Raw genomic sequence first — 23,711 nt, 5'->3', positions numbered from 1 at the left:
TAAGTTCTGTGTAGTCTATGAGATTAATGCAGTTTACTTTTGTTCTTAGTTTGCTGAGTTTTTCTGATAAGCAGGTGTTAAAATATTAGATGGAGTCATGTGAAATTGCAGATATTTGATCTTTTTCCATCTACAAAACATGGTATTTTCATTTGGTTCAATTTAATATATTAGACTTTTTCTGCATCTGTTAATAGTCTTACGCTTTTTTCTTTATTTTATTGTGTTGAATTTTCTGATTGACTTGAATGTTAAGTCAACCTTACACTTCTGTAATAATTATTATAATGTGTTATTCTTCTTATATACTGTTGAATTTACATTGCTTATAGTCAGTTTAATTTTTATCATCTAAAGATATGAATGAGATTGACGTGTTATTTTTTCTTGAAATGCTTTGTCACATTTTAATATTAAAGTTATACTGACCTCTTAAAATGTGAAGTTGCTTTCTTTTTCTATTCCTAGGATTGCCAAAATTTTTCTGTAGAGAGTCAGTAAAGACTTCATGTTTTGTGGACCACATATGGTCTCTATTGCACGTTTTTTTCCCTTTTTTCTTTTCTTTTCTTTTTTTCTTTTTTTTTTTAACAACCACTTAATGTAAAATCCCATCTTATTTTTCAGGTTATATAAAATCAAGCCACAGATTGTACTTGGCCCGTGGGCCATAGTTTGCTGACTCCTGTTTGATTCTCTTGAAGAGTTTATTTAGGAAAGATGCTATTTCTTTCTTAAGTTGGGATGGATTTGCTTATGAACCTACCTTGGAGTTTTCTTTGTGGAAAGATTTGTAAATTACACCCTCAACTGATATAGGACTATTTAGATTTTTAAGATTTTCTTGTGTCAGTTTTTGTGTGTTTAGTTTTTCTTGGAAGTTTTTACATTCCATCTGCATCTTCAAATGTATTGAAACAAAGTTGTTTAAATACCTTCTCATTATCTTTGTAATGACTGTAGGATTTGTAGTGTCATCCCCTTTTAAATTCCTGATATTGTTTATTCTCTCATTTTTCCTTCATTGGACTTTGCTAGGAGCTTATTTATTATATGAATATTTTTTAAGAACTGTGTTTGGTTTTCTTGATTTTTTTAAATTGAATTTAAAAAAATAAATTTCTGTTCTTGCTATTATTTTTGTTTTTGGGATTTAATTTGCTGGGGTTGTTGTTTTTACTGATTAAGGTAAATATTTAGATCATTGATTTTTTTTTTTTCAGACTTTCTTCTGTAATCCATGTGCTTAAAACTATAAATTTCCACCTATGTATGGCTTTCGCTAGATTATGTGAGCTTTTTAATGTCATTTTAATTATAATTTGGTTTAGAATATTATCTAGTTTCTTTTTTTGACTCGTGTTAATTAGAAACACATTTCTTAATTTCAATGCTTTATGAATTTGCTAGTATTTTGCTTTCATTTTGTTATTGATTTCTAGTTTAATTTCACTGTGGTCACTCATTTTATGTAATTTCAGTTTTTAGAAATTCTTTGAATTTTGCTTTATTGATTATATGGTCAATTTTGTCAACATTTTATGTATACTTGAAGAGAAGAAGTCAGCCGTGGAGATTTGCCAGTTCTACATGTCCATTTAATCAAATTAATCATTGTGTTCAGATCTCCTGTTATCTTTACTAATTTTATTATCTGCTTTTCTGTCAGATAGTGGGAATGGAATATTAAAATCCCCCTGATGTAATTGTGGATTGGCATTGTTTCTCTTTTTAGCTCTGTCAGGTTTAGCCTTTGTTTATTTTGAAGCTATTTTAAGCCCAGGCAGATTTAGAATTTTATGCATAAAATTATTCCATAAAATTGGAATAACTGCCTTTGAAACGTCCACCTTTCCCTCTTGTATCCCTTCTTACGCTCAAGTCTGACTGCAGATTCTGTGAGGACTGGTCAGGTCCGTGTTGCCCTCGCTCCTGGCACGGGGCTCTCCTCACCCCCATGCTCAGTCTGGCTTTCGTTTCCCAGGGTCCGAGCCGTCCGGTGCTGCTCCGCTCCTCAGCCTCTGGAGGAAATGCGGGCTGAGTGTGCCCTCTTCCCACGTCCCTTCTCTTCCAGGCCTGGGCTCCTCGTGCATCACCGTGTTTTAGATTGCATCCTGTCCTCCGTGTTCCTGGCTGGAGGGTTAGTGTGGCCTGCTGTAGCCAAGTGGAAGCTGAGGTTTACGTGTCAGTCCCCGCACGGTGGGTCCAGGGCAACCCTGGCGACTGGCGACGTGTCACTGCAGTTCACTCACCTGGCCTGTGTGTGCTTCCTGAAGGTTTGCCCCGTAGAACTCACTATCCGGGCGGCTTAGTTCACGAGTCCCAGCTTGCTTTCCAGGCTTGCATTCGTCTTTATGTTGCGGTAAAATAACTGCTGGGCATATTTTAAAGTGGACTGAAATATATCTGCAGCCTTGAGCAGCTCTTATAGCACTTTTATTCAGATATTTTATGAGGTGATTTATGTCGCACCTTATAAATGCTCTAAAATCTCCCTGACCAGAAATGCAGTGGGCAGGGCCACCCCACCCCTTCCTGCTTGTCTTCCCTCCCCCATCCTGCCTCCTTCTCGTGGCTTTTACCGTTTTCCCCTCGGATATGAAGGAAGAATTCATTCCAGATTTAGCCTGAGGAATCACGTGCAGGACGCTGCGGTTTGTGCCATAATGTCACAACGGTGCTGGCCGCACTTTGCTCCGATGGCCCATCAGCCCCGCTTCCTCCTGGGTAGGCTGAGAGCTTCACTTAGCCGCTCTGACTCTCAGTATGTCCTCTGGGCTGTATTCAGGCATATCTGCCTTCCTTCCCACTCCAAATGTCGGGCAACCAAGGCCAGGCAGGTTGGGAGTGTGCACGCACAGGGCAGCAGGTCTGTGTCAGGAGCGTGGCATGTGGGGCTGGGGTGGCAGCACAGCCTGTCCTCTTCAGTGGCCTTTTTGGGATGGAGAAGGCTGAGGGCGAGATCTCTTTTGCCACATTAAACCAAAGTGGTTGGGTTACAAATACCACGTTTAGTATACTACGTTTAAAAGTATATTTTATTCAGCATAATTGCTCACTTAAAACATTTAAAGATAAATATACTTGTATCGACACATTGAATTACAGATAGTCTAGTAAGGAAGCCAGGGATTCTTCTCCCTGTAGAAGGCCAGGCTTCATGACCAGGGGATCTTAGCATTATGGGGAAGCAGTTATTTTGTTGGTCAGAATCAGCATCTTCCTCTGAGATAAGAAAACAGAGTGTGAAGGTTGGCTGACCTTGCCCCTTCTGCCACGTGGCTGCCTTCAGCCACTGTGCGGGGTCACTGGCAGCCTGTTCAGTGTTGGTGGAGAAGAGCTTCTTGGAGCGGAAGTCCAGACCAATGTTCAGTGGTGCCAGAGTTCAGGTGTCCTTGGTGAGCCACACTCCTTCCTGTCGCCCTCTTGCAGTCCTGATTGCCAGGTTGCTGGCTGCAGTCCCCAGTGGACCTCGCTCACGCCTTTGGAACCAGGCAGGGTTAGCAGCTGCCACTCCCTCGCGGGGTCTCCTGTGAGGCATCTCTTCCTTTGGCACAGGGTCCCCCTAGGGCCTGGTTGGACCTCCCATTCCCAATGCTTCTGTGGAAAGCTGGCCGTTGGGCCACTTGGCACCACTCCCAGTGTCCCTCTAGCTCTCCCATGGCTCTCCAGGCAGCTGTACCCGGCCTGCGTGCGGCCTCCGGCCATCGGCTCTGTGGCTGCTGATCCAGGCCCCTCTGTGTGTCCGTGGCCGCCTCCCACTAGGCTTCTGCTCCCTTCTCTGAGAAATGGGGCTCCTAAGAGACTTCACCTAATAGGGTTGTCGTGAGGATCAAGTGAGGCAGGCATGGAGCCCAGCGCCTGCTCCTGCCCAGGGATGTCAGCTGCTGTCCTCTTCTTGGGATCCAGAACCCTCTGTAGCCCAGCCCAGGCCCTGAGTGTCTGGCAAGGTTTAGTTTAGTCAGCCTTGTCAGACTCATGCCCTTTTTGATAAATATAAATAACCTGTGTCCTTCAGTGTTTGAAATTTCAGAATAACTTGGACATCAGATCACAAAACAAATGGAGCACGGGTGTCTGTGTGATGCCAGCTTCCCTCCCCCAGCCAGAGCAGGAATGGGGGAGCAAGGAGGAGGGGTGTTGCAGTGGGAGGAGGGGTGTGCAGAAAGCTGGAGAGGAACTGCTGGCCCGCCCTGGCCCCTGCCCTCCCAACCCAAGCTGCTGCTGCAGAGGCTGTGCCTGTCTCACTGAGATGACAGGGCAGAATCAAACTTGTATGTTTTACCTTTTTTTCTCTTTTGGTGATGAGTGATGGTAAACCGTAAAACTCAACTCCTGAGAAAGGAATTTTACTAGCAGATAATAGAGGGTTCCTGTCATTCCAATAGGAGGACCCACCTTTGGGGTCTGCACAGCTGGTGGGGTCCCCATGGACCCCTTCTGAGTCCTTCTGGGAGTGGGCTGGCCCAGGATCGGCTGGTGGGGAGGTAGCTGCACTGGGGGGATGTGGGGGGTTGGCATTGCAGGACCTTCCATGCCGCCTGCCTCCATCTGGGGCCAGGAGTTGGCCCTGGGCTCTGCCTGTGGGTCCTGGGTGTGCTGCTGCTGCCTGGTGGCCTGGGCCTGGAGGAAGGAGCTCAGCTTACACTCCCAGCCTTTCAGGCAGGTTCGCAGCAGCCAAGTGGTTTCTTAAAAAGAATTCCTCCTCCCTTGATTAATTTCTGGCATGCAGCTTCGGGGAGCTCTTGCGTCAGTAAATCGTCATAAACCCCCAGTTGTCTGGATCAGACATAAACACCAAGCCCAGCTCCACCGCTCCTGACTCTCAGCCAGGGCTGGCCTGCCCTGTGAGCTCCGGGCTGGGCTGCTGGAGATAAAGAGGGCCAGCGGGCGCCCGAGAGGTCAGGCGTGTGGCTGCGCCCGACAAAGTCCTTTTCTCAGAGGTGCCGAGCCTGGCAGGTCGGATGTGTGCTGTGCTCGCTGGGGGAGGATGCTGGGCACAGATGTGATTTATTTCCTGAAATGTTTGGTGTTTCTTTTTCCTCCCCCACCAGCTCCCCACTCTCATGGATAGGATGTTTTCCTCGTTGGGAGTGTTTGCCTCCTTCCAGTGGGCATTCTGTAGGGGTTAAGAAAGATCCCTGTGTGTGAGGCTTGCACAGTGTTACATTCAGGTCTGGGAAACTCAGGGGCTGGACAGCAAGTACCTCACTGTCCAGATCTGAAGGACAGAATGCCTTACAGAATGCTTCCTGTTGCCCACAGCAAACCTCATCGTAAGGCCTTTTCAGCAGCGTGTGAGATCGTCAGGAGGTCCCCGGACTACATTCATCCTGCCCTTGTTTTTGTAGAACATTTTTCATCTGGGGTACCCGTGAAGAGGCCGGAAGCCTGGGAGCTGGGCTCCCCACAGTCCTGGGTTACCGGGGAGCACACTTGGGCCAGCGCCAGGGCTCCTCCAGAGTGGCCAGAAGAAAGAACTTGGGCCTCCAGTCGTTTCAGAGCTGATTCAGGCCTTTGGCAAGTATTGATTCAGCCCCTGCTATAGGTGGTTGGTGGGAATGTGTGGCTTTCAGGGTGTCATCCAGCTTACATTGCTCAGGGCGGGGACCAGCCACTGGCAGATGTGGAGGGATGTGCAGTGAGGGGCCTTGTGGACAGGGCCAGGCATGGGCCTGTACAGACATTCAGAAGAAATGGCAGCCACCCCAGGGCCCTGGATGGTGTGTATGCGGGGAGAGCATGGGAAGGAAAACTGTCCAGAGCCTGTCCAGGGGCCTCTGCTGGATGTTAGCTTGCAGGGAGCAGTGTGGGCCAGGAGCCAGGCAGGGCTTGGCCATGCCCGTGAACTTGGCCAGGGTGTCTCTAGGCTTGCTCTGGGTTTCCGAGGGCCTGCAGGGCACAGGCACGCTTTGGGGAGGGTATCAGGCCCTGGTTCTGAGTCCCATCCTGTGAGCCAGGCAGTCTCTCTGGGAAAGCCCTGTAGGCAGAAGGGCAGTCCCGGGCCAAGTCTGGGCTGGCTGGCTGGGGGCTAGCGTCTGATTTTGAGATTGCAGTTCTGACTTGTTTTCTGCCTATGCACATAAACTTGGTATGAACCAAATTTAAGGGAGTTTCATGAATGAAAAAAAGTCCAGGCTGTCTACGATAATTAACTTTGTGTGTAAAATTGAGAAAATACTTCCATATTGTAGCTGAGGAGCAGAACAACTGAGTTTCACTCGCTGGACACCTGGGCTCTGCAGAGCAGGTTCTGAGGGCAGGGAACCTGGGCCCCAGTTTCTGAGCTGCATGGGGGTGCCCCCCAGCCCCTGGGGAAGGGGAGGAACATTCATCGGGCCCCAGCTTGCCTTATTCATGCCATTGGCTCAGCTGAGCCCTGGGCCACCCCGTGGGAAAGGCACACCCTCCCTCACAGGTGGGTACGGCCAGGCTCCCAGGGCAAAGCCAGGTGCCCCAGGAAACCCAGCTGCCAGCAGAGCCAGGCGAGGCTACCGCCTTCTGACCCCAGGCTCTTGCGGCTTCCTTGAGGCTCTGCTACTCAGATTCTGAAACATTTGTTCAGCGAAGGCAGTTGGTGAATCATCCTAGTCAGGGTTTTTTTCCAGAAACAGGTGCACCGCCAGTGAGTAATGTGGTCTCGCTCAGGCTGTGCCTCTCGTGCCTGCACTCATGGCCTGGGAAGGTGGTACCCCTGGGCCTGTTTTGCACTTCTCTTTAGCAGCATGACAGGGGTGACCTCTGTGTGCTTGGGGGTGGCATGTGAACTGCCCCACAGGCTCCCGTCAGCATTCAGAGAGGCCTCAGGTGCGGTGGATGTGGGGGTCTCGGACCAGAGAAGTAGCCAGCTGCTGGCTCGCTGGGATGCCCATGGCCCTAGAAGTATCTAGCAAATCATAGAGAGTTTAAAACATACTGCCATCTGTTGTTTTCTTCCAACTCCTTGCTTTGCCATTTATTATGCCTTGAAGATTATTTCATATCAGTTAATAAAGCAATCCCTGATTCTTTTAATAAATAACGTATTTCTTTTTAATTCTTGAAATAACACTTGGGTGTTGTTTCACTCTGTCTACCAACATGTATATTTATTTCTTTGTTCATCATGCCTTTTTTATTATGGTAAAATATACATAACATAAATTTATAATTCTAAGCATTTTTAAGCACACAGTTCAGTGGCAGTAAATATTTTCCCATTGTTGGGCAACCATCACCACCATCCATTCCCAGAACGTTTTCATCTCCATACCTAGTAAACAATCCCGTTTCCCTCCCTCTAGCTGCGGCACCCACCATTCACCATTCTGCTTTCTCAGTGAATCTGACTCCTCTAGGGCCCTTCTGTGAATGGACTTGTATCGTATTTGTCCTTTTGTGCGTGGCTTCTTTCACTTGGCATAATGTGTCAGGGTTCACTTGTATTGTGGCATGGTCAGAATTTGGTTCCTAAAACTTTTAAGGATGAGCAGTCCATTGTGTGCATACATCACATCTTATTTATTCCATCTCTTGGTGGACCTTTGGGCCATCTTAACTTTTTGGCCACTGGGACTAATGCTGCTGTGAACATATGTGTATACACGTCTCTGGTCCCTGCTTTCACATCTTTTGGGTATATACCCTTGGAGCAGAATTGTTGAATCCTATGATAATTTTGTGCTTAATTTATTATTATTTTTTTTTTCATCCCACTCTGTCGCCCAGCCTGGAGTACAGTGGTGCAATCTCGGCTTACTGCAACCTCCGTCCCCTGGGGTTCGAGTGACTCTCATGCTTCAGCCTCCTGAGTAGCTGCGACTACAGACGTCCGCCACCACACCCGGTTAATTTTTGTATTTTTAGTAGAGATGGGGTTTTGCCATGTTGACCAGGCTGGTCTTGAACTCCTGACCACAGGTGATCCACCTGTCTCGGCCTCCCAAAGTGCTAGGATTACAGGCGTGAGCCACCATGCCCAGCCCTGTATTTAAGTTTTTAGAAACCACCGAAGTGTTTTCCACAACACTGCACCATTTTATGTTCCTGCCCACCACGTACGAGGGTTCCAATTTCTTCACATCCGCACCAGTATTTTTTATTTTCCAATTTTGAAATAATAGTCATCCTAGTGAGTGTGAATGGTACCTTATCGTGGTTTTGATTTGTATTTGCCTAATAATTAGTGATGTTGAACATCTTTTCATGTACCTATTGGCCGTTGGCATATTTTCTTTGGATAAATGTCTCTTCACGTCTTTTGCCCATATTTGAATTGGGTTGTTTGTTTTTTGTTGTTGTGTTGTAGGGGTACTTCATATGTTATAGATATATAATCTGCAAATATCTCCTTCTATTCTGTAGGTTGTCATTTCACTCTCTTGATGGTGTCCTGTGGTGCACAGAAGTTTTTCATTTTGATGAAGTGCAGTTAATCTGTTTTTTGTTGCTTGGCCTTTGATGTCATAACTAAGAAGCCACTGCCAAATCCAAGGTCATGAAGATTTCCCCCCTGTGTTTTCTTCTATGAGTTTTATGGTTTTAGTTCTTATATTTAGATCATTGGTCTATTCTGCCTTAAGTTTTGCGTATGGTATGAGGTAGGGGTTCAACTTCATTCCTTTGCCTGTGGCGATTCGATGGTTCAGCACCATTTGTTGAAGAGGATGTTGCTTGCCTTTAGCTGCTGTAAGAGAGCACGTGTCTTAGAGGAAAGATCTTGCTCATTTCTGAAGTTGTGTTTGGAAGTGTCTGAGCTGCAGTTGTTCTTCCTTCCCAGGTCGGTGTAGATTCTGCTCTTCCTAAGCCAGGGCACTGCAGCCATATTCAGTCTCTTGTTCGTTGGCTCCCATCCCTGCTGCTGCGTCCCTACAGCAGCACCTCACCCACACCCCCTTCTGTTATGGCCTCCTCTCCAAGGGATGGCGAGTTTAAGAACAACTGACCAGGGTTTCCACAGGAGACAGAGAACAGGCTGTCTGCAGCGTGGGTTCCCAGTTGTGCTGACTGTGAGCTGTGGTAACTCGTGAGTGGGGCTCTCCCGACCACCCTGTCACCACTTGCATCAGAGTCCTGCGTGGTATCTGCCTGGGGGTCCTGAGTGCGCTGGCTGCTGCACTGAAGCGGGTGGGCTGCTGAGCAGGAAGCCACAGCATACCACGCAGGCACTTTGGCTTTGCTTGGCCCCTGGAGAGCAAACACATAATGGCAATAGGCTTTACAGGGATTAGGATTTATTTACTTTATCTGAAGGAGTTTAAGAATTGCTATTGTTCTCTTGCTTTTAATTTTCACTCTCACCAGCCTTTCTGTTCGGGATACTGTGCGGTGAGGACCTCTTTCTCCATGTTAAGTTTGCATTGGTGAGTTGTGGCAGGATTGGTTTTCTCATAGAATGGCTCAGGGCTGTGTTTCTTTCAGCTAATTGTGGCTACATTTTTGCCTTTGCACGTCCAATTTGGGTTTCAAATCCAGGATTGTCCAAGTACTCTATGTTTGAAAATATTTTCCAGAGACCCCAGATTTCTTATTTATGTGCGTTAGTTACTTTTTAATTTTTTCAGCTGCCTTCTAGTTTCACACCATCAATTGTGCTAATCCTTCACATTTTAAAAGTTACACCAGCCTTTGTCAGTGTTTCATCAGTACATACCATAGTGCATGTGGCCCCATCCAGATGCACTTTCTGTGTCCTGGATTCTAGGGGAAGCGATAGAGGATATATTTCATTCTGAAATTTGCACTGTTTCTTTCTTAAGTTAAATATTTCAACAGCAATGGATGTTCTTGTCTTTTTTTAGAAAAAATAAAAATGAATGTTTTTGTGGTGCTTCTGCATGGTCGAGTGGTGGCGTTTTTTCCCTGTGCAGGCCCCCAGGTGTGTGTGACTGGCTGCCCCGGGGCCCTGTGACAGGGGATGCTTTCTGAGCTCTCACCGGCGTCTTCCTCCTCAAATCCAGATTGGGCGGAAACACGAATTCAGCATTACCTCTCCCATGTCCACGCGTGAAGAAGCACTTTCCAGGCGCACACACCTAAGTCGCTGGCTGCAGGTTCTTGGAGGGCATGGCCTGGGCTCCCAGACGCCTCCTCTCTCACCTAGCACAGCATGGTGTCTTCCACGCACAGGCTCTCCGAAGATCTGCCCCATTTATTGCTTTGATTTTGTTGGATGAAAGCAGTTTATTAAATAAATGGGAAAATACTCCCCTTCCCCAGTTTCAAAAGTTAAGATGTAGTCTTTTCTTTACTTAACATCCAACAATGCTGAAAGATGAAAGAAAGGAAATTGCCCTCTTTACCCCGCCAGACCACAGTTAGCTGGGAGGCACACAGTTCAGAGAAAGTCACAGGTGACATTTTGTAGATTCTCAAGCAGGAGCTCTGTCTCTTTTTCTCTCTTTCCCTCTCTGTCTCCCCATGTCCATACCTGTACCTATTACATACACGATAGAACAGCAGTGGGATTTTTTTGTAGCTCCATAATATTTCAGTACTTAAAAATCCTCTGTTAATGGGACTTAAATTTTTTGTATAGTAAATAACACCTCAGTGAACATTGTTGCACACGTGTCTTTATGTTTGGGGCTGATTGTTCTTATCATTATTGTTTTGTTAGGATAAACTCCCAGAAACAGAACTGTGGGGACAAGGGGCATGCGTGAGTCACCCTCATCATCAAGAGTGAGCCGTTTGTGGCACGTGCACCCCACCCACTATGGCAAGATGCCTCCAGACACCCTGCAGCAGCACTGGGTTTGTCTCAGTGACTGCAGTTTTTTCTGGGCTTCCTGAGAAGGAAGGGCCACAAGAGTCTGTCCAGGTGCTGGGGCAGACATTGGTGACATCGCTTATCGAAGCCAGGAGTGGGGCCCTGGGTGTGGGGCCGAGTGACAGACCCAGGCTACCCACACCAGGGCAGGATGAAGAGTCTTAAGAGTACTTTCCTTAGGCTGGTTCCCGTCCACACATCAGCACTCAGCCAGTCAAGACACCTCTTGTGAGCATCTGCTACATGCCAGGCTGCTGTAAGCACTGGGATCTACTGGTGAGCCACACAGGAAAAGCCCCCACCCATTGCCACACCCAGTGCCAGTGGGAAAGTCAAACAGTAGATGGGTAAATAAACAACTGCATAATGGTAAATATGGCTGGCAGTGATGGAGTCTACCCTGCACAGGGACTTTGCTAAGTGTTTTCTACATATTTACAGCTGTGATCCTCACCACAGCCTACGGATGGGTCCTACTAACCTTACATCATCCGTATTTTACAGATGAGAAAACAGAGGCATTGAGAAAGGAAGTCACTGGCCCAAGGGGCTGTGCCAAGCGACTGACTCTTATCCAGTGAGCTTGCGCTCTGAAGTGTAGGGCTTTACTCCCCTAAACTTGTCATTGCAAGGCAGTAGAATAGAATCTGGAGACAGGGAGCCTTCACTTCAGCATCTGATTGGTTGCTGGCTGAGCCTTCACTTCAGCCCCTGATTGGTTGCGGGCCAAGTCTTCATTCACATAGAGTGTAACTTCACTTTGGCCTCTGATTGGTCACGAGCCAAGTCTTCATTTACATAGGGTATAACCAATAGGAAACCTCTAAAGGGTACTTAACCCCAGAAGATTTTGCAAGTAGGACTCTTGAGCAGCTTGCAGTGGAGCTTGCTCCTGCTCTGTGGAGGGTACTTTTGCTTAAACAAATCTGTGCTTTCGTTGCTTCATTCTTTCATTGCTTTGTGTGTTTTGTCCAATTCTTTGTTCAACATGTCAAGAACCTGGAAGACTCGCAGTGAAGACCCTCCCCCGTAACAACTGGATGTGCCATTAGGGATAGATGCTGCCCTGAGAATGATGAAGCCAGTGTCTAGGGGAAGTCCTGGTGTGGGCGGGAGCTGTGATGTTCTGTACTCTATGGCAGGGCTTTGGAGGGCTTTGACTGGGCCAGAGCAAGTAACTATAAAATGTCAGACCTTAGAAGAAAAGCATCCTGTACTCTGACAAGAAGCAGCATGAGTTGGTTGTCACTAAAAGGAAGAACTTCTGAGAACCCCACAAAAGACCCAGTTAGGTAATTGTTGAAAGCTGCTACTCCTTCAGGGATAATGTAATATTTTTCCAACATTTACACACGTTCACCTTGTTTAAGATTGCCTCAAAACACAGAAAGATGCAAGCTAATCTTTTTTTTTTTTTTTTTTTTTTTTTTTTTTTTGAGATGGAGTCTTGCTCTTTCGCTCAGGCTGGAGTGCAGTGGCACTATCTCAGCTCACTGCAAGCTCCGTCTCCTGGGTTCACACCATTCTCCTGCCTCAGCCTCCCGAGTAGCTGGGACTACAGGCGCCCGCCACCACGCCTGGCTAATTTTTTGTATTTTTAATAGAGACGGGGTTTCACCGTGTTAGCCAGAATGGTCTCAATCTCCTGACCTCGTGATCCGTCCGCCTTCACCTTCCAAAGTGCTGGGATTACAGGCGTGAGCCACTGCGCCTGGCCGCAAGCTAATCTTATGAAGCTCAGAGTATCTTGATTTTAGAACCTGTAAGAGACAATAATAAAGCAAACGTTATAAGCACATTTTGTTTGTAAACATAGGTTTAAAGACCCTGAATAGAATATTGAGGGAAAGAAAATAACAGTACATTATATAGTTATTCGTTATCAAAGGTTTTATTACAGGACAGTTGTTATACAAGGAAAGCGGTATAAATCGTATAAATATGAGAGAATGTTTTGAAAAATAAAAGAGATTAGATAAAATAATTATTTCAGTTTTCTTAATTGATTTTAAAATACCCAAGTTGGAGAGAATATGTAGTTCTTACAAGTTGGGGATCATTTGAAAGCAAAAGTGAATCTTTTTCATGGTTGGAAAACTGTAGAGGCCTTGTCTTAACAAGATCTGTGTTCTGAGGTTGAGCTTACGGTAGCACATGTGTTCAGTATGGCCTGAGATGTCAGCAGTTTCATTAAGATGGGAAGAACCAAAATAAATTCACATAAAAAGACTCAAAAAGATTCAGAAAATTTTATAGATTATCAGAAACCCACTAGAATCAGTGTATTTTGTATTTGCCAATAATTAATAGCTAGAAAAGTTCAACAGCAAAATAGTTTTGATTAAAATACATATTTTTACTTAACAGAAGAGTCCTATCAATTTCCTTATTTCCATATTTGGCAAATTTAGATTTACCTATGTTATTTGTCACCGGCTGGTGGAGATCAGCATTCCATTCTCTGTAATTCCTTCTAAATTTGTTTGTTTGTTTGTTTGATTTATCACTTTTCTTTTTGTGTGTTTTTTGAGACGAAGTCTCACTCTTGTTCCCCAGGCTGGAGTGCAATGGTGTGATCTCGACTCACTGCACCCTCTGCCTCCCAGGTTCAAGCGATTCTCCTGCCTCAGCCTCCCAAGTAGCTGGGATTACAGGCACCTCCCACCACGCTGGCTAACTTTTGTATTTTAAGTAGAGACGGGGCTTCACCATGTTGGCCAGGCTGGTCTTGAACTTCTGACCTCAGGTGATCTGCCTGCTTCGGCCTCCCAAAGTGCTGGAATTACAGGTGATTTATCACTTTCTCAGCTCCCTTAGTCATTCTCTTTTTATCCCCTCCGCACGCATTTATTTTAAATTTTAATTATAAATCTCTAGTTAAAGAATTAATACATAGACCTTATCTGCATCATTTAAAGAAATACAATAGCAGTGTGCTCTGTGAGACAGAGACCATTACAAGGACATTTACATGTTTGCTTTTCATGCTGTTGTTTCCAAAAAAAAGTTTTATCATACATGCACGTGTTCCTAAACAATATGATTTTAGTTTTATGTTTTTGGACTTTATGTAAATAGAATTATGCTATATGTTTTCTATTTCATGAGTTCTTTTTCAGGCAGGACTGTTTTCGAGAACCATGTTTCTGCCTGTAGCTGTCAGTGACTGGTGTTCATTAGTGTCTTGCATTCAGTTTTGTGAATTTTCACAACTTTGATTCATGTTCAGATGTGGCTGCTCTCAAACATGATGTTGTGGACATTCTTTTGTGTGTTTTCTGGCACACGCAAACTTGGGCCTTTGCCAGGTCCCTGCCTGGGAATGGGAGTGCCAGGTCACGGGTAAGCCACTTCTAACTCTGCGTGACCTCCAGCACGGCCACACCCTCTTACACATAGTGCCAGTGTCTTCAGGCTGACCAGGGCGCCTTGCTCGGTCCCGGGAGGTGGCCCTCGCCTGGCCTGTGCCTGACCGCCAGCCTGTTGTGGCTGTCAGTGTCTTCTGACATGGGGCACCCATTTTTCTGTTTGTTGTTGGTTTTGTTTTCTTAATGATTTGCAGAATTGATACATCTGGGTGTGTACGGCTTCCTTCCAGCAGCTAACGGGAGGCTGCGGCCGTGTGCTGCCTTCATCATCACAGCTTCCTACGGCCACTGCTCCTTAAAGTTTCCTATATGTGGATATTACTTGCTTGCTGTTTCTTGTTGAATATCAGATATTCTGGTTTTTTGCTCTTACTTTTCTTCTGGAAGTAATATCCTTTAGAAATTCCCGCAGAAGTTCCGTTTTTTGTTCCTCTGCAAGTTGCCTCCTTTCCCCTTCATTGTTGAATGATCCTTCACAGAAGACAGTGCTGGGGAGGCAGCTGCTCTTCCCCAGGGCTCTGAGGATGTGATTGGTTCACTCAGTTCCAATGTAGCTGTTCCGTTCCTTGGCAGGAATCTGTTGTGTCTCTCTAGGTGTTTTGTGGTCTTTGTGTTCTACCTTTTTGTAAGCGTTTTCACTTACCCCTGTTGATATTTTTTTGGACTTCCTGAATCTGAAGATTAGTGTCTTCCAATAATAATGGGGAATTTTATTCCTTAACTTTTTTCTTTTTAACTTAAAATTTTGCTGTAATTTCAAACTTAAAGAAAATCAGCAAAAAATAGTCCAAAGAATTACTGTTTATTTATATGCATCCTTTTTTTTTTTCAGAATCATTTGAAAGTTAGTGGTAGATGTGATGCCTTCCCCCAACTAATAATCCAGGCCATGTTGCCTCAGATAAGCGTGGTCACTCTTCAGCTACATACAGTGAGTAGAATTGGAAAATAACAGCAAGCTGGTGTTGTTCTCTCATCTGTAGGCCTTATTTATGTTTTGCTGATGGTCTAGTGATGTCTTGTTATCAATAGCAGATGACAGGCCTGCAGGGCATTCGATTCTCATGTCCTTCCCAATCTCCTTTGCTCCGGGACAGTCTCCTCGTCATTTTTATGTTTTGTGACATTCACATTTTGGAAGCGTAGGGGCAGCTATTTTGTAAAATGTTTCTCAGCTTGGGATTTCGGCATGTTTCCTCGTGATTGGATTCCAGTGATACCGCTGGGCTTGGAGGCCGCCGTGGTATTTCGCTGCTGCTGATGCTGCCTGGAACCTCTCAGTGAAGGTGGTGCTGGCGGGTGTTTCCACTGTGAAGTTGCATTGTTTCCTGCATAATTAGCAGGTATCTGGTAGGGAGATAATCTGGGACTGTGCAGACAGCCTGCTACTCCCCGAGCACTGACCCGCAAGTCTCAGCAGCATTGATGGTTCTTTGTCTGAGTCTGTTGTTGTCGTGGTAGTGGCTACTGGTCATCTAGTGCTGCCATTCTTTTTACATTCAGGACGGGAAGCCCTCATTAACCTCAGGAGGTTCTTGGAAACTGACTTTTAAGTGAAATAATACAGAACAAAACCAAGGTTTTTTTTCTCACCAGTGCACCAGTGTTATAATCAAACGACTGTTGAAGGACTGGCATTGCTTGAGGACCCTCTGTCGTTGGCTTAAAGTTGCAGTTTCCAAGAACCTATGGACAACGTGAAATGTGGACTCCTGTAGTTAACTTTGTACTGTAAAGGGCTTTCCTTTCCCCCTTATTTTTCCTTATTGTTTACTTATATTAGTTTGAACTCATAGATTCCTAATTAATTAACTGGGTTATAACCTTTTATTATCAATATCTATTCTGCTGCCCAAATTGTTCCAGTTTGGCCAATGAGAGCCCCTTCATGCTGGCATTTCTGGCAGGTCCCTCCCGTTTTGGGGCCCTTCTTTACTGTCTTGGATATACAGAATGTCCTAATCTCTCCTGTACTCACCCTGCCCTGCCCTGGAATCAGCTGTTTCTCAAGACGGCCTGGTTCCTTTCTCGGGGAATGCTATTTAGAAACCAGCTCTCGGCAGCCAGAGCTGTGAATAGATGTGCGTAGATCCACCCCTGCACCCACACACACTGGCCCCACCCACACACATGGCAGTTCAGTTCCAGCCAGCCTCACAAAGGCCATCGGCCAGCCTTCTCCTTTCACGTTTGTTACTCCCTCCTCTGACAACGAGATGTGGAGCTCTCAGAATCCATAATGTACTTACTTATTTGTTCAGTCTCAATCCCAGAATATTCAGAGATTATTAACCTATGCCTCTGTGAAAAAGAAACCCTCAACTAGAGTCCAGCAGTCGCTGAAGGCGTATGGTCCAGATACCGGGTCTAAAAGCCACTTTGGCAAGTTCTTATGCACACCCCACGCTGCCCCAGCGTGGTTATGTTACTCATCTGAAATGGGGTTTGGTTATTTATTTCTGTTTGTATTTCATTTTAGAATTTTCCCCCCTTTGTACTTTTTGATTTTATTAATTTTCACTTTTTGATTATGTGAAACCCAATTGCAGTTTCAAAAGCCAGAACTGTGTAGGAGCCAGACTCAGAGAAGCGGGTCCCCTACCCCTGCTGTTCCCCTGTCCTTTCCACCCTGTCCCCACGAGCTACCCTTTCTTTCCTGGGTGGCCTTGCGTGCTTTAATTTGCCCACTTTCTTGCACAGAAAGAATGTCCTATAGGGAACTCCTCTTCCCTAGCAGCATGTCCTGGAAACCACGCCACGTCTGTCCACAGGCTCCTGCTCATTCTTGTGGACAGCCACATATACTCTGGAATTCATCCAGCCACTCTCTTACATAGGGCCAACTGGTATACTGTACAGGGCAGTGGTACAATCACAGCTCACTACAGCCTTCACCTTGTGGGCTCAAGCAATTCTCCTGCCTCAGCCTCCCAAGTAGCTGGGACTACAGGCCCGTGCCACCATGCCTAGGTAATTTTTTATCTTTAATTTTTATGTAGAGATGGGGTCTTGCTATGTTGCTCAGGCTATTCTCAAACTCCTGGGCTCAAGTGATCTTCCCACCTTGGCCCCCCAAAGTGCTGGGATTTACAGGTGAGAGTCACCGGGCCTGCCATCTGAGTTGTATCTTCAGAGTTGGTTTATGGAGTGATTTCTATCAAAAGACAAGCAGATTATATCATTTTGTTAGATTTTTCTCAAGATTTCCTGTAGGAAACTTATATCAGTTTGCATTTCCGCCAGTAGTGTCTGAGCGAGCGTATTCCCACAGGGCTTTGGAATGGCGTGTATTACTTATTTGCTGATTTGGTAGATGAAGATATTTCAGTTTGTAAGGGCCTTTTTTCTGTCTTTGCTTTTGGCTTTTCTGTTAGGCTTTTGGTCTCTGTTCCCACAGTTTGTAAGAGTTCCACTGATGGAAGGGATTTTGGCCTTTATCTTTCATGTGTATTGCAAGTAACTGCTCACAGTTTGTCCACTGTATTTTGACATTCTTTCTCATGCTGCTTTCACCCCGTAAAAGGTTTTTCCTCCATGTATCAAACTTACTGTTTTTTTAAATTGCATCTGGATTTTCAGTCCTGGTTAGAAAGCCTTCCTTGACTTCCAGACGATGTTTTCTTTGAGTGCTTGTACAGTTTCGTTTTTTACATTTGCATCCCCAGTTCGTTTGGAGTTTATCCTTGTGTATGGTGTTAGGTTTGGATTTAATGTTATCTTTTCCCAGATGGCGACCCAGTTGTCTCCAGCACTGTTTATTAAAACATCCCTGTTTGTCCCAGTGGTTGAGATGGGCACCTTTATCCTGCCCTGGAGTTCCATCTGTACTTCTGTTTCTGAACTTTCTCACTGTCACCTGGTCTGCCGGATTGACGATGCCTGTTGTGCTCTCTGAAGCGTAGGGGCTTTGAGGTGTGTTTTAGCGTGTGGTTGGGCATGCTGGGTTTCATTTTGAATGTTTCTCTAGCGCTCATGCATCGGCATTGCCCGTCGCTCTCCCATCATCTCTCTTCTTTCTTTCTGGGACTCTGATTAGCTGTGTAAACCAGAAGTATCTAAGACAGGTCTCACTCAATTTAAAAAGTTTGTTTAGCCAAGCTTAAGGACGTGCCCATGACACAGCCTCAGGAGGTGCTGACAACATGTGCCCAAGGTGGTCAGGGAACAGCTTGGTTTTATACATTTTTAGGGAGACACGAGACGTCAGTCATTATGGGGAAGATGAACATTGGTCCAGTCCAGAAAGGCGGGACAACTCGAAGTGTGAGGCTTTCAGATTATAGGTAGATTTAAAAATGTTCTGATTGGCAGTTGGTTGAAAGAGTTATCAACACAAAGGAATGCCTGGATTATGATAAGGGGTTGTGGAGACCAAGGATTTACCATGCAGACGAAGCCTCCGGGTAGCAGGCTTCGGAGAGAATAGACTGAAATGTTTCTCATCAGACTTAGAGAGTCTGTTCTATCAGCAATTCCAAAAGGGAGGAGGGTATCATGAGGCATATCTGGCTTCCCATCCCCATCACGACCTGAACTAGCTTTTCAGGTTAACGTTGGAATTGCCCTTGGCTGAGAGGAGGGGTCCATTCAGACGGTGGAGAGCTTAGAATTTTATTTTTGGTTTACAGATGTGTGTTAGCATATCTTCCTCTGTCCTTCCAGTCCTCTAACGTCTCCTGCTTTCTATCTCTTTACCTTTATGTGCTGCATCCTGGGTTATTTCTTCCGTGCTATTTTACTGTTCACTAATTCTCTCTTCAGCTCTGTCTGTTAATACTTGATTAGTTAACTCACTCATTTAGTTTTAAATTTTAATGATGACAGTTTTGTTTCTACAAGTTCCATTTGGATCATTCAGATCCATGTGACAATTCTGATAGTTATTAATAATAACAGCTGAGACATCTGTCTCCTTTCTTCCTTAGCCTTGCTCCAGGGAGAGTGTGGGCTTTTCTAATCCCCCTTTGGCAGATGGGAAGCTAAGGCACAGGGAGGTTGAGGAAGCCACCAGGTTTGTACAGTCACTAAGTGACAGGACCTGGTGGCCTCTAGCTCCCGCCTGACCCTGGATGACCTCTCTTGTTTCGTCGAGTGTCCTTCATATGTGTTTTGGGTCAGTGCCTGATTTTCCTACAGTTGACGTCTTTCTGGGACTTACTGCCGCTACCCATGGTTCTTGATTGTGACTTTATGTCCATCCTTCTTGGATGTTTTTTTGAGGTTCATAGCGTGTTCCTCTAGAGAAGGTTTCTGCCTGGTGCTGGGAGGTGCCATCTGGGACATGCCTGTGTTTGCAGGTGCCAGGGATGCTCGTCAGGCCTCATGGGTTGTCTGAATTCTCCCCAAACCATTGCGAGGGGTCTGGGATTATGAGTTCTGAGGGGAGTCCTCTCTCAATTTGACCCCTTCTAGCCAGCATCAAGCCCAGGCCCGGACGGGTCCCTTGCAGGCCTGTCTTCTGGCTTCCCCTGCCAAGGGAACTGTATCCCCTCCCCACGCCCACTCACAGGGACGGTGCAGTGGTAAGAGGCAGTGCAGGTGGCTGCCCCAGGACAGGCCCTGGGCTTCAGGCTGGCTTTCATGTTCTATTCACCCTGCCTTAAATTCCTGTCTTTGGAGTATATTCCTCACTCTTCAGCCAACTCAGCCCTGAGTATAATTAGACGTCTCTGAAAGTGCGTGTGCCGTATTGCCAGGCATGAAGGCTTTTCTGAATCTTCCTTTCTGTCACCAGTGCTGTACGTTGGCTTTCTTTTGAGGCGCTTATTTTCATAAGAAACTTTCTCTGTGTCCTTAACTTCCAGCAGAGAGTCTGGGAGATTGGGGGGTCCGGAGGTGCTAAGGGCCTGACCAGCTGTGTTTGCGAAGTGCCATGGGAAACTGGGATGATTCCGGTCATCGCCTCTCGTGAGGTTAGGAAGAGTCCAGCCTGCAGATCAGTGCTCGGTGGGATGGCCAGCCCCCGATTGGAGGAGCAGGCTCGTGGGCAGCCTGGGGATATTTGGTTCTAATCCAGATCCTCACACTCTTCGGGGAGGAGGCCGTTTCCAGCGAGTGAGTGTCCCTTGGGTTTCTCCTCAAAGCCCCTTCTAAAATTAGTCCCTGGCTGCTGCAGGGACATTTACATCAGCGCATTTTGTCAAGTACTTTTGTTGCTTTCCATTAAGAGCATATTTAAAAATATGAAATGAATTCAGGCAGAAGCCAGGCTCTGCCGCTGAGAACATCTGTGTGCTGGTGAGAGGGAGAGACTGGGTGGTGGATAACGGGCCGCAGCTTCCTCCTCCGCCACCTCGGAATGCCCCCGGGGAGGCACGGGACAGAGCCCAAGCCTGAGTGAAGCTCCCCGGCTGGGGGCACACCCTGCCCCAGGCTGGCCACCTTGACTCCTTGCTCTGCAGGCTGCCCCCCACACCTCGTCTGCCTCCCGTCGGCAGCCAGTGAGAGCAGCGTGGGGCCTGAGATCATTACCTGCCTGCTGGCCGGCCGCCCCCACAGTGCAGAGCTGGAGCAGGCTTCAGAGGCTCCGGGTCTCCCTCTGCAGATGAAGACACTGGGGGAACGTGGCCCGCCCACGGTCAGCAGGCTCCCCTCTCCGTGTACCAGGCTAGTCTGCCGGCGCTATGGCAGCTGGGCCACCACCACATTGTGCCCTCAATGCTGCGGTGCAGTTGAGGGGTGTGCCTTGGAGGACCCATAGGAAGACCAACTTCATATCCATGGGACACGCTGGCAGAAACGCCACAGACCTTGTTCCGGTTGCAGTTTTCCGTTTTTATGAAGACAAGTGTGGATGTTTTCGTTTCGTTGGACGCATAGAGGAAAGGTGACTTGGCTTCTCCTGAAGCCCAGCAGCCCATTCTTAGCATTTGCTTTAGAATGGAGGACAGTCGGGGACATTTTCCTCGTGAATTTCACCATGTTCTGGCTTTGGCCTTCTTTCCAACAATGGAGGAAGAAAGGGCCTAATGTGGAACTACGTGTGTGCGTGCCCTGTGTGTGGGCTCCTGGGCCACCGTGGATGGTGGTGCTGGCAGCACCACTGCCGTGCAGTTGAGGGTGAGCAGCAGGCCTCTTGGCGGCGGCCAGTGTCCTTCTCATCTTCCCTGTCAGGCGCTAGGAGCCCTGGCACCAAGGCTGTGGTGACGGTACCGAGGGTCTCTCAGTTGGGAGGGGCTGCATTTCCTCTGCAGCATGGGTGGCTGGCTGGCCTGGTGTCCTGCCCTACCCAGGGGTGCCCCTGCCTGCCCCTCCTCCCAGGTTGTGGTGTGGTAGGTGGCACCTTGGTGTCCAGTGTTTTGTGATGGTGACAGTCATGTCAGCGCCGAGGTTCCTCAAGTCTAAACTGAGATGATCTGGTGTGATTTTTCTTGGCTTTCAATTTTTGGATAAGGCTTTTAGTGGACATTCTTCTCTGTTTCCCCTTCCTCATGTAAGTCTAGGGCCCCAGGGAACCGCAGAACCCCTGCTCTGGGAGGAACCTTTAGAGGAACCCATTCTGAGCTCTTCCTTTCACAGGAGAGTGCCCAGAGCCGCTGCGTGGGCTGCCCAAGGCCTCTTAGGTCGAGGAACCTGCTGGCTCCAGTCCAGACTTCTCCCTGCCATGTCACCGTGAGGAAGCACCGCCCCATCACTGTTCCATGGTCATTGTTAACACCTGCCATTAAAAAGCATGGGAGCTTCATGTCAGAATGTAGTTTAAAATGTGTTGTAATGTTTGCTTAGAACAGAAACTTGAAGTTCTATGAGAAACGGAGTCCCCTGTGTGTGATTTTGGAGGGGCTGAGCTGTCCTTTCCTGTCATGGGTCACAGTGTCCCTCTCCCCCTCACCCATGAAATAATGACAGCGGCCTCCATTCCTACAAAGTCCTCAGTCGCGGGTGCCGTTTTATATTGTAAATCTGTCATCTTCAACTGGATGGTGTAACACTTGGATTCTACATTTCCCGGATGCTTGGAAAGGAGTGCCAGGAGTTATGTGTTCTGCGGATCAGGACAGCTGACGCCGACTGAGGACACTTCATCCACTGTTTGCTCGGCGCTTAACAAATGCTACCCAGTCTAACGGTCCGCGTCGGGTGTCTCCGGGCTTGTTGCCTGCTTGTGCCACACATCAGTGCCATGCAAGACCAGCATGCCAGTGACACAGCAGGGGACACGCGGAGTTCAGGCTGCTGAGAGCTCAGAAGGGGCCAGGCCGTCCCCCCGGCCCTAAGGCTGCAAGGCTCTGCCCTGGAGCTGCAGAGCTGACATCTCACTCTGCGGGGTTGTAAAGTGGAGCTGATGCTGCTTGACCCCACAAAAGCTCACAGGCCTTTTAGGTGCCTGGTAATGCTGGAATTAAACCGCAGGTAGCCAAGAAGACCTGCCTGTCAGACCGTGACCGCGCAGATCTCAGCAGAATGTTTAAAAGGCGCTCTTTGCAGTTTTGGAATCGTGGCGCTGCTCTGGCTTAGTATTAGGGCTCAAGCAGGTTAACGTCAGGGTTCGTTTTCTTAAATGGCCAGTGGCCGTGGTGGTGTCGGACGTGGCGAACCTGGCACAGGGCAGCAGAGATCCAGGTGTCAGGCCGGTGGAAGGATTGAAGCCTCTCACCAGCATGTCTGTTTTGGAGGGAAGTGTTGGACATTGAGTGAGGCCCCTCTGCACTCAGCGACCCTGCCCTGTGCTCCCAGGCCCGGTTTTGGGTCTGCTTGGTTGGCCTCAGGGTCCTGGCCCTTTCTGTGTTTTGGGGCCTCTGTTTGCTTATCATATTTGCATCATTGCCTCTACTCCCTGGGGGGGCAGAGGAGGGAGCTCCCGAAGCCATTCAGCCCTGCCAGCCTGGGGCCACCCTTGTGCCTGTGCTGTGCTCTTTCTGCCTGGCAGTCCTGCCCTACGCAGTCTCATGGAGGCAGGGCTCATGGGAGGGGCCTTCCCTCAGCCCCAGCCATCCCCCCAGGAACATCACACTCTCTCACAGACACACTGTGACCATTTTCTGTTGAACCTACTCTATCCTTGGTTCAGGGGGGAGAGCAAAATCTAGAGTCTGCTCAACACCAATGCTGTCACTCAGAGTTTGTGTATCTGCTGCCTGCGGAGCTCTGGACCAGGCTTGAGGGACGGCTGGGGCTTCCACCCACAACTGGGGCAAACCAGACCCCCAAGTCAGTGACATGTTGGTTTTTCTACTAATCATGTTGGCTTTGGCAGTTCTGTATATAGTAATAAGTATTGTGTTCTCACCTGCATTTGGGCAGAACGGTTCACCCCAAGGCTGAATGACTGCCATGGACCATTCCCCCAGCAGGGGGTCCTGGGGTTTAGTGGTTTGATTCTGAGCACCTCCACGCACAGAGCCCCTTAGTGTCTTCCCTAACTGGACGGCTAACCCTGCTGTGGAATCTGACTTTTTCTGGACCGAAGAGGATGGGCTGCTCTGGAGAAACTCCTTGGGCCTTGTGCCTGATGCTGGCTCGGGCCGCCCTGGCCACCCTCCCTCCATGCCCCATGGGACCAGGCGGCAGCATGAGAGGGGGCAGCTTCCAGAACACACTTCTGCTAGGGGCTCCTGGCCTCCGTGCTGGCATGGCCAAATCCATGGCCTGAG

General features: G+C 47.5%; 1 protein-coding gene across 11 annotated transcripts in view; it reads left to right on the top strand.

Moving 5' to 3' along the window:
- Positions 1 to 23,711, top strand: part of HDAC4 (histone deacetylase 4) — a 358,886-nt gene that overhangs the window by 76,031 nt on the left and 259,144 nt on the right. Inside the window, exon 3 of one of the 11 annotated variants that reach the window (XM_054550101.1) lies at positions 14,951 to 15,049. The exons of the other annotated variants lie outside the window; for them this stretch is intronic. The gene's annotated coding sequence lies outside the window, so the exon portion shown is untranslated. The remainder of the gene's footprint in view (positions 1 to 14,950; positions 15,050 to 23,711) is intronic. 11 annotated transcript variants of the gene reach the window in all.

This window comes from Pongo abelii, chromosome 11 (assembly GCF_028885655.2).
Source record: "Pongo abelii isolate AG06213 chromosome 11, NHGRI_mPonAbe1-v2.0_pri, whole genome shotgun sequence".
Taxonomy (NCBI): Eukaryota; Metazoa; Chordata; class Mammalia; order Primates; family Hominidae; genus Pongo; species Pongo abelii.
The sequence above is the reverse complement of the archived record's forward strand: the minus strand, read 5'-3'. Positions and strand labels throughout refer to the sequence as shown.